Consider the following 20,249-nt stretch of genomic DNA (forward strand, 5'->3'; position numbering starts at 1 on the left):
TAGCTAATGTTTAATAAGCACTTATCTTGTACAAATTACTATTTTTTCCTCTTATGTTTTATCTTTTTTACAGGTATAGACATTTAAAATCCTCTATTAATTTCATACACGAATTATTTAAGAAATAAAAACCTCATGCAGGAACGCCTCAGTCCGCATGTCAGTGTAAACTTGATAGGCCTTTTAAATGACACAGACTTTCTGTTAGTTGTGCCTTGTGGGTTTCTACACTTAAACTACATATTCTAACACTTATGCTAAAGTCAAGCTGTTTCCATCTGTTTAGGCTACACATTGCATCACTTAGTAGTACAAAAAGAGCAGTTTTTCTTAGACTCCTGGGACAAAAATCACACAGAATTCATAAGAGATCCAATACATAAAGATTCATTTCCTGAGTAGGAGCGCTGTGATGCCATGTTGCAAAAACTATTACTTTTTTCATTGTGTTTATAATAAAGAAGTCAAGCGGCCATACCCTTCAGGGCTGGACACCTCATCACCTTCCTTGAAGGCAGGCACAGCACCCAGCCACGGCATGTGGAGTTAATTACTCTGGGCATCGGGCTGCTGAGCACCAGAATGACCGTATTTGTGGCTCTTTGTATCGTGTGCTATGATGAAGGCAATTCTTCTACGATCCACACCGCCGGGGACGCTGAACAGAGCACAGGTTCCGGGGTGCAAGGAGAACAGCTCAGCGCCATCTCTCAGGGACGCCTGTCCTCGCAGGTAACCATTTGATAGAAACGGACGAGTCTTCAGTCAAGCTGTCATCCTTCCGGTTCAGTTGGCTCCAAAGTCCAAAGGCTGTGGCTTCAGTGAGAATTTCGGCATTGTGGTGGCTCCTGCAACACCTTGCGGATCTGTCGTCTGTGAGGCCGGGTCACTCCAGGTGCAATTTCTACAAGCATGATGCAGCCGTGCAAACACGACACCGTGCAGTTCCGGGCGCGCAGCAATCCCGGTGACTGTTACCTGTTGGATTGCAGGAGCTTGGGCTTATTAAAATTCCCAGGAATCATTCACTGGCAAAGGGCTATATTTAACCCTTTCAGAAGTATTTTTGAAAATACGGTTCTATGATAAAATCATCTTCCTGCAGAAAGAGAACGTGCGCTTGGGAAGCCAAGGCAGAAATGTAAAGTGGATAACATGCTTCTTTGGTGCAGGGCTATCCCCACGTCTCTTACCTCCATCTAATCTGCGTTATAGAACCTCTGCCATCATCCCTAGGACCCCGATCTCACAGGAGCTAATGTGAAGAACTAATTGACACTCAAATAGTAATGACAGTGTGTTGTGGTATATTGAGATATTTATGTGATTATATATGCTCTTGTTATATATCTTTTTCATTTGTTATTATTTAAAAAGACTCTACCTGGGGTGCCTGGATGGCTCAGTAGGTTAAGCGTCCGACTCTTGATTTTGGCTCAGGTCATGATCTCAGGGCCATGAGATTGAGCCCTGAGTCGGGCTCCACACTGGGCGTGGAGCCTGCTTGAGATTCTCTCTCCCTTTTCCTCTGTTCCCCCCCACCCCCCCACTTGCACACATGCACATGTGTGCTCTCTAAAATAATAATAATAAATAAAATAAAATAAAATAAAATAAAATAAAATAAAAAGGCTCTACAGTAGCCAATAAATGTTTTTGAGAGAGGAGAGAGAAGGAGAAAAGAACAAAAGGAAGAAAAAAAGAAAGGAGGAGGAAGAAGGGAGAGAGACAGACAACACACCATACACTACTGGTAGAAACTAGAGGTAAAATATTGGGTTTGAACTCTGCTTTGATACTTACATGTGTGTAAGACCCCAGTTCATGTCCCGGTACATATACATTTAAATGTTTCTTCCAATTCAGCGTGAAAGGCCTTTGTTAGATTCATTGGAAAAATACCACCTAGAAGTACTTTTTATTTAGGGAGGTAAATTTAATTTCCAAATAGAGAATAGAGCTTATTTGTAGATTTTTCCAATTATATAACAAAAAACCAGACTCCTGTGTCTGTGTTAGTATATGACTTGGACTACTACACCAATAATTAGTTGCAAATATTAATAAGGTTCAGGGAGGGTTACCCTGAAGGAGGTAACTTACATATTATTTTCACTTATGGAGGAAAAGAATGGCTGTAAGAAAATTAGAAAAGACAAATGTTAATATATATCTGTTGGACTTAATACCATAATTGAAATACAAAATATTTTATGCATTTTATGTTTTGAGATAACCAGTAATGATAAGCTACTTAAATCAGGGAAAAATATAATTCAATATCAAATAGATTATGCAGAAAAAATGGTGAGCATATCTTAAGGCAGTTATTAAAAGCATTAATCTGAGGGATAAAGAAAATGGAGAGAGAGAGAGAGCATGTTGAGAAAGGTGATGAGAAATACAATAATGTTTAGAATTTTCCATTCCCTTTCCACCAAGATTTTGGAATATGAATTCAGTTACTGGGGTTTATTTATCAACCCCTCTCCCCGACCATGATGAATTTGACTGTGTGACTTGGCCAATGGAATGTGAGAACAATGCCCAAGATTGGGCATTAATAAGCATGGTATCTTTCCATTCCACCCTTTAGGGAAGTGATCTTAATTTCCAAGTATTGAGAAGATTTGAGGATTTTTTTCCTTTATGTATCAAATCATACATAACTATATTTCTGTATGTGCTCTGGATGAATACATCAATAATATGTTACAATATAATCAGATCAGTTTCAGGGCTTTAGGGATGGGGAACAGGGATTAAAGAGAACCCTGAGTGGAATACATAGAAGATCTGATGTGCTTATATTTGAGGAAAAGAAACAATGAGTAATGAAACACACCTATTCTCTGCATTTTACTTAATCGGGTAGCTGTGCTGTGATATGATGTGTTGGGCCTAGGAGAAAAGTGATATATAATTTATCTATTGCTGTATTGCAAATTACCTCAACTTAATGTCTTGAAACAACAATCATTAGTTATCTCACATTTATAGGTCAGGAATTTGGGTGCAGTCTAGCTGGCTGGTTCTGACTAGAGGCCCTCATGAGTTGCAGTCAAGATGTAGGCGGGACTGCATCTTCTGAAGCCTTGTGAGTCTGCTGCTAAGAAGGCTGGTTCACACAGCTGTCACCTGGAGATCTCACTCCTTCACTGGCTGGAAATCTTCATTCCTCTCCGCTTTGCCACTCTCCCAGAGCTGCCGACTGCCCTTCATGCATGGCAGCCGACTTCCCTAGGGAGATGGTGAGAGAATCTCAGGTGCGATTTAGAACCTAATCTAGAAAGTGACATATCATCATTTCTGCTATATTCTATTAGTCACACAGATAAACTTTGGTACCTTGTGGGAGGGGACTACACAAGGGTGCAAACATCAGAAGGAGGGATCATTGGGGATCAACTTGATGGCTAGCCACCACAGAATGGTTATATAAGCAGTGGGACAAGGAATTTACTTAGGGTAGTGATGCTGGGGTACATCAAAGGGAGCATGGCTAAGGCTGGGGAGAATTGACATTATTTGAATGAAGAAGAGCAAACTTGAAAGTATACTTGTTTCTTAGGAGGTAATTCCCATGATTACATCAAGACAAAAAAAAAAAAAAAAAACAGACCTTATTATTGGTCACCTGTTGATACCTGTTCCATCATCTGAGCTGGTGCCTTTCGATAGATCGTCTAATACAATCTCCAGGGTGAAAACTTTCTCTGGCTTTTGGTCTCTGCAGAGCCCTTTTTTTCATGTCAACTCAGCAATATATTTTTTTTAAAGATTTTATTTATTTTTTGATAGAGAAAGACACAGCGAGAGAGGGAACACAAGCAGGGGGAGTGGGAGAGGGAGAAGCAGGCTTCCCGCCGAGCAGGGAGCCCGATGCAGGGCTCGATCCCAGGACCCTGGGACCATGACCTGAGCCGAAGGCAGATGCTTAACGACTGAGCCACCCAGGTGCCCCTCAGCAGTACATTTTAAAAGCTGTTTTATAATGTTTGATTTTGCCTTTTAATTGTTGCAGCTGAGAAGGTCTTTCAGGGCCTCTACTCTGCTATACCACCAGAATAGGAAGTCTGCCTCTTACTACCTGGCAGCATAGTATATTGAGTTAGGGCTCAGACACAAGAATTAAACTGGTGGGTTTGAACTCTAGTCCCACCACTTATAAGCAGTACAATTTTGAGTGGGTTATTTAACTTCTCTGTATCTTTGTTTCTTTACTTTAGCAATATAAGAGTAGTAACTTAACAGTATTGTAAAGTCTAATTCGCTTATCTATTTCATCTACTCAGAACCATGTCTGGCATATAGTAAACATTTAATAAAGAGCTACCATTAAGCCTTTAATGGCTGTTAAATGTTAAATATTATCTTCTATGTGAAGCCTAATAAAATTCTTTCAGGTAAAATTCTTTCTTTTTCTATACTCTTGAGTCTCTTTTTGTTCCAATGGCAGCTGTGAAATTATTTTTACTTGTATACATGCCACTATTAGCTTGATTAGCAGGTTTTACCCAACTTTGTATGTGCTTCTTATATGTACCATGCAGATTGCTGGATGGATGGATGGATGGATGGATGGATGGATGGATGGATGGATGGTCTTTACGCCACAGGTGGAAAGAATCAATGAATCCAGTTGAAAAGTTGAAAACTTGGAACGTACTGAAGTCTTGAGGCAATAAGAAAAGATTTTAATAGCAAGGAGAAAATTGATGTTAAACTGTCCTCTCTTCAGGGAAGAGGGTCATAAACAATGTTAAAGGGCCACTAACATCTCAGTAGTTTTTATATTTTCTTCATCTGTCTGGTTGCAGACCCAGACATATAATCCATAGTATTAACTTCTCTCAAAGCAGCAGAACTTTAATTCCTTACTCTGGTTACGGTGTCTATTTTGGAGGAAAAAAAATATTATTTTAAAAAGAAATAAGTTATTGGCCTTTACCAAGACATCCTCCTGCAAACCAGCAATTTCCCTAAAAATGCAAATCTGATTCCATTTCTGATAGACGGTTGACTTAGCTATTTGAATTTTCTGAAAGAAAAAAACAATATTTCTGTAGAAAAGTCTCCTGTGAGTAAAATGATGATAGGACAGCCAGAAAGATGACAAGAACAACCCTGGCTGAATTGTTTGATCCTTCATTCCTATTTACTTTTTGCAGTGACATTTTTGTTGGAAGGTCTAATGTTTTTTAGGACCAGGTGAATTTATCCTTATGATGTGATAAGTGGGACACACAGATGGGTTTGTCCTTTGCTTGTGCCAGAGACTGACCTCTGCTTCGTTGGGTTGTCCTGCCATATTCATCGTCCCATACCAGCTGACGATCCACTTCCAGATACACTCTTGTGTCATACCTTTCAGAATGCGGGGAAGGATTTCCTTCTGCTTTGACCCTCCAAGTGGCCCCAAGTGACGTATTTTCACTATTAACTTCCATCTCTAGCACACACCCATAGATACACCTATGTCGGTCTCATTGATATGATCCTTGTGAAAAGCATAGCATTTAAGACCCCCGTATGGCCTTCGAAGGTTCATAAACTACTGTCAACCCGCCTCTTAGAAAATGAAAAATCAAACAACAACACAACAACAACAAAAGCAAAGGAGAAGACGCCGGGCCTTGCTATTCCGAAGATGTCTTTTTGAAAGAGTAGTTTCTATGGGGGAAAAGCAGAAAATGGGACAAAACTACTCCTACGAAATCCACAGGGCAAGTAACCCATCGATCGGTAATTAAACCTTTACTTGCCAGTGATCCAAAGCAGATGTCTACTAAATGGCAGCCACGTTTCCACGCATTCTCAGAAAGCAATGAGCTGAAGGATATCATATTCTATTGTGTGGCAGGTGTGTTCCCACTCATCAGGAGCTGCATGGAACACTTTTTTTTTTTCAACTGAGCAATTTGTCTATTTACTTCAATTTAAACTTTGCATTACCTCCTGGGATTAGCCAGCTTTTTCTACAAGGAAGAAAATTAACATGCTTACGGAGCAGGTTTTCCTGAGCTATCACAGAATGGAAGGGCAGCTGCCATCTCCTCTAAAACAAAGGCAGCAGCAGAATGGGGGGAAAAGCACCTCAGAAAACCCTATATTCTGTTAACACCTTCCTTCCCTTTGCAAAACAAAAACCTGTTAACACCTTCCTTCCCTTTGCAAAACAAAAACCTGTTCCATCATCAGAACAGACAACCATGAAGGTAATGCTTCAAGAGAACTAAAGGAGGTGAGATTTTGAACGGTTTTGCTTGAATTGTTCGTTTAATGCATATTTGACTCAGACTAAAAGGAAAATATCAGGTTATCCTGACACAATTTCCCAAGTCACTTGAATATTCCTTTAAAGAAATTAGAGAAACATGCATGCCCTTAAGATGGGGCAATACATTTTTTTGTGCAGTGCTCAAGAATTTAAAAAGCCTATGTAGTGTTAAATGTTTAATATTTTTATTTCAATACATTATTTCCTATTAATTGTCCAGAAAGAAAAAACCTATATATTTGTAAATAACACCACCTTTATTTTTACTATTCTTCTCGACCTTCCTACCTTAGTTGAAAAAGTTCAAGATTCTTGTCATTTATAATGGTATTTCCTTTTGAGCTTTTTTTTTTATTATTATTCTTTGTTTCCTCACAGTTTACAAAGCAAAGCACTTGCCATTAGTCTCTCTAGACAGAACACGTGAAGGTCGGGTATTACTTCTATTAATACCAGTCACTATTTGGAGAAAGGAGAGTGTGTGTTAGAACACTTACACCAATGCATTTGCTACACTAATTATCGAAGTGGTAGAAGACCACACTTCTACCTTATGGAATAGGATTGATAAGGCAAAGCATTCCAAGTATATTCAAACAAAGATGAAAACTGACAAGTATCTGTGAAATCCACATTAAACCCAGTTGAAGCCCATGTGATGTGTGTGCTATACTGAAACCTCAGAAATTCTGTGCCATATGTAAAAATGAAATTTAAGAGCATGAGCTTTCTTCATATAGGGCCTTTAATTTATTGAAGGAAATAAAATGTCCATATTGAGTGTCTCTTAATGTAGGAAAAATAAAATGAAAAATCTGAAAAATCGGGGCGCCTGGGTGGCTCAGTTGGTTAAGCGACTGCCTTCGGCTCAGGTCATGATCCTGGAGTCCCGGGATCGAGTCCCACATCGGGCTCCCTGCTCCGCAGGGAGTCTGCTTCTCCCTCTGACCCTCTCCCCTCTCATGTGCTCTCTCTCTCTCATTCTCTCTCTCAAATAAATAAATAAAATCTTTAAAAAAAAAAATCTGAAAAATCTTTCCAGCAAAACCTCTCTCTCAAGATTGTAATTTTCTTTATATATGTACTAGAATGGAAATGTATTAGCCTGTTCATAAGCTTAACAAAGGTTATATGAATTTTCCTAAAACAGATGTACATTCCATGTAAAAGTTGTGAACTCCTTAAGAACTATTTCAATTCTTCTGTTTTGGACTATAAATGAGCATGTTCTTTCCCCCATAGACCAAGATATTTAAGCAGGTATTTTTCTGGAAGAAAAATCACATGAAATTTTATCATAACCAAAATCAACTCATTAATATTTCTTTACAATTACTCTACTTTGAATATTTTTGAGTGCTCTCTTTAAAAGCCAAGAAGTTGAGGATGTGCTCTATCATTCACACTTTTTATGCATATTCTGAATATCATACATCTTAAAAATACCGATAAAACATCATTCACATTGAAATATTGTGACTTATAAGATGCTCCCATGCCAGTTTTAAATCTGCCACGTGAATGTGACCTGACCTTATGATACATATGTATGAAAAATTTTAAAGATAGGAGAGCTAACTCTCATCTGCCATATAAAATATAACTGAATTTGGCCATTTTAAAAGATTGGCTCTAACCCTGTTCCAGTCATCTATTGACACAAAACAAACCACTTCAAACTTAATGGCTTAAAATGACTAAAAGCATTTATTTTGTTCACAGATCTGCAATTTGGGCAAAGCTTAGTGGGAAAGTTTTTCTCTGCCTCATGTGTCGCCAAGTGGAGTAGCTCAGAGGCTGGAAGCAACTTCCTGACTGGGGCAAGAGTCCTCTAATGTACAGGCTGACAAACTATAGCCCATGAGCCAAATCTGACCTACCAGCTATTTTTTGTAAATGAAGTTTTATTGGAACACAGCCTTGCTCATTTGTTTATGTATTATTCTGGCTACTTTTGCATTATAACAGGAGAGCTGAGGATCTGTGGCAGAGACTATTAATAGCCCTATATGACCTGCAATGAAAATATTTACTAGCTGCTCCTTTGCAGAAAAACAAATAAACAAACAAAAAACCATGTGCTGACCTCTGAGATAAAAAGCTCCTTTATTCGCATATTTGGAGGTTGATGTTGGGTGTTGATTAGAACCTCAGTTTGGGCTGTGGCCAAAATTCCTACACAATCTTCACCATGTAGCACTTTGGTTTTCTTATAACATGGCTGCTGGGTTCCCAAAGTGAGCACCCCAAAAAATAAGAAATGGGAAAAGTTAGTCTCTTAAGCCCTGATCAGTTAACATAGTCCAGTTTTAAGGAAAAGAGAATTCATACTTCTATCTCTTAAAAAGAAGAGTGTCAAAGAATTTAGAGGTTATGTTTTAAAATCACCATACACCCATAGCAAAATTTCAACAATATATATTCAAACATTTATGGCATAGAAATTACTTATATATTCTCCAAATGTTTACCAAACCCATATAATACAGAATACATCTTTAACAAAACAGATATAATCCCTGCTTAAAGGGGCATATACATTAGTGAAAGATGAATAATAACCATGCAAATGACAAAAAAAATGAACATAGTAATTTTAGGGAACAATAAGTATTACAACAGAGAGCAAATGGAATAGTTAGGAGGGGGGACTACTTTTGTTCAGGGAGGGTCTTGATCCATTGATAACATTCTAGCTGACAATAAATGGCTAATTCTAAAACAATGTGATTGCCAAGGACACAGGCAAAAAGAAAAGGCAAACTTTATTTTTTAAAATAAAAGCAAGCTTAGAATATTCAAGGGGCAGAAAGAAGACAAGAGTGACAAAAGCATAATCGGTAAGGGACCAAAAAGAGACCCAGTCAAAGAAGTAGACAGGAGTCAGACCACATAGATCTTACAGATAATGTGGAATTTTATTCTAAGCCTAATGGGAAAACATTGGATTATGATAAGGGGGTGGAGTTCTTTGCTCTCACTTTTAAAATTTATTCTGACTATTATGGAGAATGGATTATTAGGTTAGAGCAGAGGAGATAAAGAGGGCATTTAGCCAAAGAGGAGATGAAGATGGTAACCAGGCAAAAGAAAGACCAAGTGTAAAATAATCACTATAGTCAAGGTAAGAGACAATAATGATTCTTACTGGGGAGCCAGCAGATGAGATGAAAAGAAATAGAATGAAAAGAAATTTTGAAAATAAAGCTAGCAGGACTTAATGTGTGAGTGTGTGTGTGTGTGTTGGGGGAGGGGTGGTGGTATGAAGAAACAAGTTAGACAACATAGTGAATTACTCTTGAAACTCAGGTTTGCTTAGCTGTGACCTCAGCTGAGATGGAGGACTCCTCATGTAGTAGTTGGAACTCAGCTTCTCCTGGCAAGGACTTTCCTTCTCTGCCAGTCTAAATCTAACAAAACTGAAGTTAATAATAGCCCTGGAGACATCAACTCTAATAGCCCAGGAACCAGCAGGGCTTGCTTTATGTGTAAGTGACATACATGTCGGCCCATATTGAATGATTTCAGAGGGACTAAAAATGACCTTTTGGGAATTAGTCAGATCTCTTCTACATGTGTTCTCATCACATAAATTTTTCAGAGAAGGAATGGAAACAGAATTTACAACCAAACTGAGCTTCTCAGAAAACTCCTTGCTCCACTAGCATCTGAACCTAGACTAGTTTGTGTCTGAACTTTGACTTTTATTTCTCACAAATAAGGCTATTCCTGTGCTTGAGTCTACAAATGTAAAATGGAAGAACTCGGGGTCTCTTCCCCTGGACCACGGCCCCATGATATGCCACTAACATAGTTGCATTGTGTGCCTCTCGGTGAGATAATGAGGGAGCGAGGGATTATGTTAACTTTTGCCTTTAAATGTCCCTAATGAAACATATTCATTAGGCCATATCACATGATAGTAACCTCACTACAGAAAATGAAGAAAAGGGAGCAATCAGGGGACTCCTCAGTTTTTGATGTGAGCCAAAGAGTGCCATTTACCAAGATGGAGAAGAAAAAGAACAGCAGGTTTTATGCGTGTCTGTGGAAAGGGGGAAGCAAAATGAGAATTAAGAATTCCCTTTGATTAGCTATTATATATTATAGTCACAGTTGCCAAGTAGAGAGCTATACTGAATCACAGAACTCTGAAGAAGACTAGAAAAGAAAAAAAGATAAGTTTAATACCATCACAAATACACCATCAGTCATCAGATATCTTCCACTGGGTGTAATAAGAATGAGAGTTCTGGAAGAGGCAGGTAGCTCATGGTAGGCTTGAGAGCCTCTGATAGTCTCTGGTCTCTAAGAGCTCCTGCCTGATGGAGAGAAAGGTACACTTCCTGCCATAGCTTTGGAAAGTGGTAGCCTTGGAAAGAAAGAAAACTAAAAACAAAAGTTTTGAGATATTGGAAATATTTTTTAACTACATTCTGCTCCAGAGGCTGGGTTCGATCAAAAACCATTATATAAAAAATGTTTACAAACTTCCAACCCAATTTGGTCACCAGCAGACTAAGTATAGGACTCAATCTAAGGAAAATGTAGAAAACTCTTTAAGAGGAGAAGCTACTTCTTATCACCTCATTGTTTTTTTGTTTCTTTGTCTTCCAATCTGGGAGAAAGGCTGGGAAGGGAAGAGAGATTGAGGAAAACCCCAAGAGCAGTTATCTCCAGCCGTGAATTCAGACTCAATAAAAGGCAAGACCAACAAGGAATGAAAGAATGTCTATGGTACTAAAAGGTGACCAGGGCATATAAGAAAAAGTACATGATAGCCCTCATTGTGGGCCCCCCCCCATCCACTATGGGTTAATAATCCTTGGACAAATCCTTGGGTTTTCTGTGTTTCCCCTATTTATTCAGGAAGAGAGTGGGAGAAGGTCCTGTATGGTGACAGCTGAAGATGGGCATGCAAGCTCACATTCAGGACCACCTCTGTTAAGAGTGTACTATCACCTTGAAGTAGGAGAACCATACAAGTCCAATGATAACTCCCATAGCTAAGGCACACCCAACTATGAGATATAATCTTTGATTTGTTGTAGGGTTAAAATGAGTTAATGCACGATCAAGTGCTTGGAACATTTCCAAGTGCACAGTAAATATTCATTATCTATTAGTTAACGGTATTATTTCTATTTTAGAGTTGCTCATGTCCTTGACTTCAATTATGTTTTATCTTAATTTTTTTCTTGACAATGACATTGGCATTTACAACATCAAACCTGATACCCCAGCCTGTGAGGAGTGACACTCTACCAAAAAAGATTTTAGAGCTGGTAAAACAAACCCTCATGTTAAAAACAAATGTCTGAAGACAAGAATGTGTAATAGAAAAGACAGTTTACACATGTCTGAATTCAGCTTCTCCTCATCTCACTAAAAGTGGACACAATAAGTGCTGAAATAATACATTCAGATGCTTTCCCCTGAATGCCCTGTAACAGCATTTCAAACATTTTCAAAAGTACTCTTTTTCTGCTTCAAGATATAGCTCCAAATTTTGATGATGAACAGAGATCCCAGTTCGCTTGCTTAGATTTTAGTCTTCACATTTGCTGAAACATAGCTAAATGAGATTTAGGAAGACACAATACAAATAGCCTTGTACCAAAGATTTCCAATCAAATGCCTCTGGTTCTATTTCCAGCTGTCTACATGTACTTTTTTATAGTTGTCAACTTCACTATTCCTTTTAGAAAAGGAAAGGAGTCCAGCTGCCCTGATTCATAGTTCCTCAGGCTTCACCTCAGGAATTTCTCTGCTCTGGCCAAGACTGAAGATGACTTGAGGGCCTTACGCCAGTAGCCTGTTAGTGAGCATAAATGATAACGCTAGAGATATCATCTTCAATGGTCCTGGTACCAGGAGGCCTTGCTTTATGTGTAAGTGACATAGATGTTGGCCCATATTATATGATTTCAAGGGAATTTAAAATGACCCTTCAGGAACTTCCTGAATCTCTTTTGCATATTTTCTAATTACAGAAATTATTCATAGAAGGAGCAAAAACTCAGAGCTGATAACTAAAAATTGGGATGGGAAACAAGTCATGTACTTAAATTCACCTTATGGTCATTTTACATATCTATATATGTCATATAATGCCATATATATTACATACCATACAACAGAACCTCTCCCTAATAACATGTATTGCTGTGGGAAGCATGACAAGGGTTCCACATCTCCGGGCTGGAGAAAATGTGGGGAAGATAGAAAATCCCACATTGGGGGCAAGGAAAGGAAGGGACAGAGGGGAGGAGGAAGAAAGGAAGGCACAAAGAGGGGAAAGTTGGGAGGATAGAAAACAGATTTGGCTTTCATAAGATAATAGGAAGGATATATTAGTCTTTGTCCCTTGGTTCCTGGCACAGAGCTCCTGAAACCCTTGCAACTTCCTAAGTGATAAGGGAACTAGGAACATCTTTTGTTCTAATATTTGGTCTTTGACGCCAGATTCCTGACAAAGAGCTCCTGAAACCCTTGTAATTTCCTGGGTGATATGAGTGTGTTTTGTTCTAATGAGGTGACTCTTGATGGGTTCCTGGATGGCTTCTAGATGAGGGATGGTCACTGGAAAAACCAAGCCATGATAATAAGCTTAGAATTTTCAGCCCCAACCCGCATTCTGTTGAGAAGGGAGAAGAACTGAAAATGGAATTAATGATCACCATAAATGCCCAAAGGATGGTGTTTAGAAAGCTTCCAGATCGGCAAAGACATCCATATCGAGAAGATGATGTACCCAACTCCATAGGGACAGAAGCTCTTGCTCTCGGGACACTCCCAGACTTCTACCTATGTATCTTTGCATCTGGCTGCTCATCTGTATCCTTTCTCACAGCCTTTAACAAACTGGTAAATGTGTTTCCTTAAGTTCTGTGGGCCATTCTAGCAAATTAATCAAACTCCAGTAGGGAGTCATGGGAACCTCCAAGTGACTAGCCTGGAGCCCTACTTATGACTGGCATCTGAAGTGGGGAGGGCAGTCTCATGGGACTAAGCCCTTAGACTGTGGGATCTGATGTTATCTTCAGGGGCATAGTGTCAGAAGTGACACTGGTGTTGTGGAGAATTGCTTAGTGTAGGATCACACATTTGGTGACCGGAAGTGTCAAAAGTGTTCTGTGTGAGTAGTAAAGAGTAGAAGCTTGGATGAAATGGCCCTTAGCACCAGAGTTGAGAGCTGCAATTTGGGAAGTAATTGCACTCCCATTAACAGGTCAAGCACACACGTTATCCATGGAACAGTTGTGGAAAGAAAGAGCGAACAATGGAACTAGCACTGAGTCTTATGAAAGAGGCTTTTCCTAAGGTGGCCATGGGTCTCCTTCTGAGAAAGTCTGAGTGATAATGAATTGCCAAGTAACCAAGGGCAAAGAGAGAGGGCATAATTCTTTCTTAAAAAACAGCAAGTAAAGAAACCCCAGTGTCTGGTGTCTCTGAAAACCCCACAGAAATGCCCATGAGTGAAAGAGTGTAAAACATTCCCTGTGGCTGAAGTAGTCAAAGAAAAATCTATGGCATTCATGCAGGAACTTTATAGCCCCTTAAATCTTCTTCTTTCCTCCAGTCCCTTATTTAAACTTCAGAAACCTAGGTTTGCATAATGGAAATCCCATTACCTACTGCAAAAGTCCTGCTGCTGGTAGGTGGCCCAAGTTAGTGGAGAGGAAGAATTTTGACTAAAGTTCAGAATATTGATTATATTGTACTAGACATGATGATCATTGATCAAGAGCTAACGGGACTTGGAGACAATATATTATCTGAAAGTAATCACTGGATCTTTCCTAGATTTCCCCAAGGGATTAGATGCAACTAACCTAATAGTAAAGATATTAAATGGATGTTATCAGAAAAGAGTAACCTTGCTTACTCCCCCACTCTCAAACTCTTATTTTTTTAGCATAAGAGCCACAACTAATTTTGTCTCAGGCTTTGATGCTGACAGTTCATTGCTACTCTTTTTCTCTAAGCAGTTAATAGGGAACTCATTTAAGGACAGACTAGACCTCCCTAAGAGAAAGGCAGATGTGGGTTACATGGCTCAGTTCTCAGGGAGAAAAAAAGGCATAGGCAACAGCCCCGTGCATCATCTTGATGGGGTTGACTAATATATGGAAAAGAGAAAGGCCCTCTTCGAGGTAGGCTCAGAGAGGCAGAGGGAGAAAGGATGGAAGGACTCATTCTAGGGGTATTATGGCAAGAATCCACATTGTGAAAGGCATTGTGGAGATTAAATGTGAAATCGGAGGGGGAGACGAACCATGAGAGACGATGGACTCTGAGAAACAAACTGAGGGTTCTAGAGGGGAGGGGGGTGAGGGATGGGTCAGCCTGGTGATGGGTATTAAAGAGGGCACGTTCTGCATGGAGCACTGGGTGTTATACGCAAACAATGAATCATGGAACACTGCATCAAAAAACTAATGATGTAAAGTATGGTGATTAACATAACATAATAATAATAATAATAATAATAATAAAAAGATTTGGCTTTGAGAGTCAATTCCCAAAATGTAAAATGAAAGAATTTAAAACAAGAAGCTGCCAGAACATTTCTAGCCAAGAAATTGCCTCGGCAGCATCTTGGTTTCTCAAGTCACTTTTTAGATGTTACCCTGAGCTGTGTTCTGGCAAATCTGATTGAATAAATGTCTTTTATGGCCAAAAAAAAAAAAAAAAGTGTATCATGCCATACTCTTTGAATTAATAGGGGCATTATCATACGAGCTTTGGTCCCATACTTCATCTGTTGAAGCCAGCTACACAGTTAGAAAAGACAAAAGAAGGTTTAATGTCAGACAACATTTGTAAGACACCATACTAGAGTATATGCAATAAATAGGTTGACATAAAATTCAAATTCCCATGCATCCAGGACAGTGCTTTTTAATAATAGAAATAGGGATGTCTTCTTTATTCCTAAGTTTTGAAATTAAGAAACTGTTAGGTCTGGAAAAATATTTTCTACACAGTTTGACCTATGAGTATGAGCCCATGGTGTCTGCTCCAAGCCAGATAAGCTAATTTTGTCATGAGACTTCTGCTCACTTGTTTTTGCATTCAGCCTGCCAGCCATGAACTGGCCAAGATTCAAATCTCATATTCATTTCCCTTCTTTGCCCAGCTTCTTGTCCATCGTGTTCCTACCCAGGCCACCACTGCCACCCAGTCTTCCCTTTCCCATTTTTCCTGACCAACCTACTACCTACTAATCGCAGAAGCCACTCACATGACAGCATGAGTCTGAGAAGCTTCAGCTCTGGCCACAGCTTCTGTCCTGGCCATCTCTACCTGTGAATAGAAGAACTGCATGCTTATGGCCGTGGGGTCTCTTAGATTTGTATAAGTCTACTTACTATACAGACTGAATTGAAAAAGTTCAATTCTGTATGATTTCTAGAGGGATACAATCTAATCACATTTTTCCTGAATCAATTATCTTTTCACTAAGGCAGGACTCGGATTCATTGCCACTGGGCTTAATATTTTCTGCCAAAAAGTTTTTTTTTTTCTCATTCCACATAAATCTTAAAAGCAAACCTCGATTTTTCTTCGCAGACTCAGATTCATTGATCATGTGACATCATCTATTACTGACAGAGCTATTATATGCAATGACTGACATGGAACAAATCACTCGATCTGATAGGTGCTGGTTGAGTGAGGTGATAATTCACCCTTGTTGGACCTCTGCATTTCCATTCCTTTAGGTGAGATATGTTATACACTTTATCTAATCAGAAAACACAGCCATAGAGGCAATTTGTGGGTTTTGTTGATGTTTTGAAACAGCGTTGGTGCTTTTTAAGACTTATTCTGAAAACTGAAAGCTCTTCTTTTAATCGGATGGAAAGTCATTTTGCCTCCTTGGCACAAAACCCAGTTGAGGTATCTTTAAAATAGAAATTGGTGATGTCCTTTCACTTCCTGTTTCTACTTGTAAATATACATTCAATCAGATTATTACCATGACAAATCTGAAGCTACACCAATCTCCTCACCTGGCAAAGCATCCTTTATCAAGAAAATTTGGCTTATATGGCTTATTTCACTGATACACTTAGTTCTAACATATATAGGTTACAAATGAATGAATTCTTGCTCTCAATAATTTTTAATGATTTTTTCTAGTTTTAATGCTAAATAATTAATATTCAGCACTGTGTAAGTTTAGGGCATACAGCATAATGACTTTATTTATGTATTGTGAAATGATCACCACAATAAGTTTAGTTAAATCCATCATCTCATATTAGACACACAAAAAAGAAAAAAAAATGGTTTTTTCCTTGTGATGAGAATTCTTGGGATCTACTCTCTTAATAACTTTCAAATACGGCATCCAGCAGTGTTAACCATAGTCATCACATCATACATTACTACCCTAGTACTTACTTCTTTTATAACTTGAAGTTTGTACTTTTTGACCACTTTTATCCGATTCATCCAATAATTTCCTCAGGTATCAAAAATGTCAGTGCACACTTTGGGTCAAATACAGTTAGATACAAATATGCATATAGGATGATATTTTGCTTTTATAAAAATTATTCCATCTATAGGGGGGCCTGGGTGGCTCAGTTGGTTAAGCGACTGCCTTCGGCTCAGGTCATGATCCTGGAGTCCCGGGGTCAAGTCCCGCATCGGGCTCCCTGCTCAGCGGGGAGTCTGCTTCTCCCTCTGACCCTCCTCCCTCTCACGCTCTCTGTCTCTCATTCTCTCTCTCTCAAATAAATAAATAAAATCTTTAAAAAAAATAATTCCATCTATAAACCTCAAGACGCTGTGGGCAGTAAGTTTTAAATAAGTTAAACTACAGCCAAATGTTCATTTGGATAGTTTTTATTTTCCTTACAAATTTTCATTAGATTATTTCGTAAAGAGGAGTGGATTAAGTACTTTTCCATTCACTTTATGTGCTACCCAGTGAGTATTTCTGTGACTTATATGAAACTTAAGAGCAGCCCATGTATTGGACCATACTGAGGATGGTCAAAGGCAACAAAAAAATTGACCAGCAAGTGTGTTTTCCACAAGTGAGCAATGAGAAGGACAGTATATGCAGCCTCAGCCACAGTCCTGGAGGTCACACTGGTTCAATCCCTCATCACATCAAGGGTGTGACTTGAAAAGCCAAAGAAAGTGGCCCAGACCTAACATGAATCTTTCACCTATCAGCCACAGTCTAAACCACCCCCTCCTTTGGAAATAGTTCATTTCAGTTAACCTCTATGATTTTTTAATAGCTAGCCCCTCTTAAAAATGCAAATTTCTCTGGCAGGGATAAAACCTCATGTCACTGACACTTCAGGAAAAATGAGTTTATGTAACACCGCTTGTCGTGACAGGAGAAACATGGGGGCAGCATAGGTCATCAGCTGTCACAGGAGCCCAAGTAGATTCGACAATGAAAAGCAGTAAAAAGCTGAAGATAAACTTTGCTAGCTTCACAGTTTTTCCCAGGATGGACCTAGTCAGCTGATTATGTCTCTAAGGAAAAATCACAAACTGTAACTGGTCTCAGCCTATTTTTCTTTCTTAAAACTGTGTTCTGTCTTGACTGCTGGGCAAGTTTACCCATAATTCTTAAATCCTGGTTGGTTTTAAATGTACCCCAAGCTTTGGGTCAGACCAAATGGATGTGAACACCAACTTTGCCACCTGAAGACAGTATGATTTTGAACAAATCCTTCAGCCTTCCTGATCTCCAATTTCCTCAGGGATAATAGTATCAACCTCTCGGGATTGTTATGAGGATTAAATAAAATGATGCCTATAAAGGGCTTAGCAGAGAACCTAGGGAACCTACTGGGAATGGTAGTAATTACTAGATTTATCAGGGTCACGGATGGAGTGGAGAGCAGGACACTGGAAGCGGTCAGGACAGTGACCTGTGAAATCAAGACTGGAAAGAGGTGGAGCAGGCCCTCGAGAGAGGAGCAAAGACGTAAATCAGACTTGCTCACAGTATTTGTCTTGCCTGAGGATCCATCTCAGCACTCAAAATGCTCTGCCTGTCTCCCCACATCCAAGGGCATCCCTGCAAGTTCTTAATGACAGGCAACATTAAAGAGGCTGACCCCAACATGGCATGCGGGCTAATGGACCAACTGGAACATTCCACTACTGAGATATCTGTATGTAGTGTTTTCCTCCCCACCCTCTTCTCTCCACTGTGGAGACAATTGTTTCAGAACAAACTATCCTCAGCCCCTGCCCCTCACGTCACTATCACAAGTGCCAGTCCAAACACCACTTTTTAATGTAATTTAAGTAAAGAATGAGGACGGAAGTAATTAGAAGACACCTAAGAACATCATATCAAAATAAAGTCTCCATGCATTTTTTTAAAAGGTTTTAATGTATTTTTTTTTAAGTAGGCTCCATGCCTAACGTGGGGCTTGAACTCAAGACCCCGAGATGAAGGGTCGCATGCTCTACCGAATAAGCCAGCCAGCAGCCCCAAGGCCCCACACATTTGATTAAGCAAAAATTTATTCATCCAAACTACGCGGAAATCATGATTAATTTATATTTGCATGAACTTGGAAATCTATGGACAGATTCTGCTTTAAACAAATACGTAATTATTCTTATCAGATTGGAAATTTCAGTTAAGCCACAGCATGATAAATTTTAATAATGTTACAATTTATATATCTCTGTGTCTTTTTCATTTGGATCCGAATGAAAAATACTAATAATTTTCACCAAGATTTGTTTTTCAAAAGAGGGATCATTCTAAGAATCAATGTCCTAAGGACTACTTTGAGATAGAAATAGAGAAGCAGTAAACTATGTAGATGGCTAGTTCTGAAGATCACGAGCTCTAATACCAGCCACTAGCTTGCAGTCAGAGTGGTCAGCAGCTCAGAGACCCAGGAATATCTCGTTCACAGGAAGACTGAGGTACTGATTACCTTTTCCTTGGTTTTACAGTAGCTTGTTTTCCTTCTTCCTGTCTCCACCCATTTAATTCCATCTCCACATCATGACCACACCAATTCTCAAAATAATGCATCTCCAGCAAGTATATTTCCTTTTCAAAAAAGCCTTGAGCGTTCACCTATCTAGTATTGCTTCAATCTACCTTCCTGGTTTCAAATACACAAATACGCTCAGCTATCAGGAGCATTTAGGGACGCCTGCGTGGCTCAGTCTGTTGAGCCTCTGACTCTTGGTTTTGACTCAGGTCATGATCTCAGGGCCATGATCTCAGAGTTGTGGGTTCCCCACTCAGTGGGGAGTCTGCTTGTCCCTCTCCCTCTGCTCCTTCCCCCAATTACTCTCTCTCTCTCAAATAAATAAATAAATCTTTTTTAAAAAGACTATTTAAATGATTCATTCGTTTCCTTTTTCTCCCCTCCCCCCATTCTAGGATGCACTGTCCAGCTCCAGCTTCCACTGAATAAAGTTGAACGGAAAGACAGTACAGAAAAGCAATTACTAGCGTGGTTCTCCCGGCGTTAGACACACTTACGATCACATAGTGGTTCTACCTGATTATCTTTTCCTCCTGGAGACAAAATTACAAAATGACTTCAGCACTTCCAAAAAGAATAAATTTGGACAAGTGGTAACCTCTGTGTCTATGCATTTGAAAGAATAACTTTGACTATTTATAAGATTGTAGGGAAGATAAATGAGCTATTTCATGCAAAGCTCTTAGTATGGTGTCTGGCACATAGTAAGTTTTCTACTGATGTGAACCATTAGTAATGTTGTTATTATTATTATAATTATTTATTTTGAAGTTGCCCCCAGATCTTCTTCACTCACCACAGTTAACTTACTCTTCCTCGTCTTAAAACGATAGGTTCACCTGAATCCCAAGAGGTAGATAAAGAAGCCTGGTTGTCAGATTGAAGAGTTTAAACTTTTAATTGTATTGTGAGTAATTGAGTTTTCTGGTAAAAGGGGGACATCAAAAAATCTGTAATCTTTTTTTTTG

General features: G+C 39.1%; 1 pseudogene; it reads left to right on the top strand.

The window, feature by feature from the left end:
• Nucleotides 1-582: 582 nt before the first annotated feature.
• Nucleotides 583-20,249, top strand: part of LOC118004746 — a 44,451-nt pseudogene continuing 24,784 nt past the window's right edge.

The sequence above is a fragment of the Mirounga leonina genome, unplaced genomic scaffold (genome assembly GCF_011800145.1).
Source record: "Mirounga leonina isolate KUSES-001 unplaced genomic scaffold, KU_Mleo_1.0 Mir_93, whole genome shotgun sequence".
Taxonomy (NCBI): domain Eukaryota; kingdom Metazoa; phylum Chordata; class Mammalia; order Carnivora; family Phocidae; genus Mirounga; species Mirounga leonina.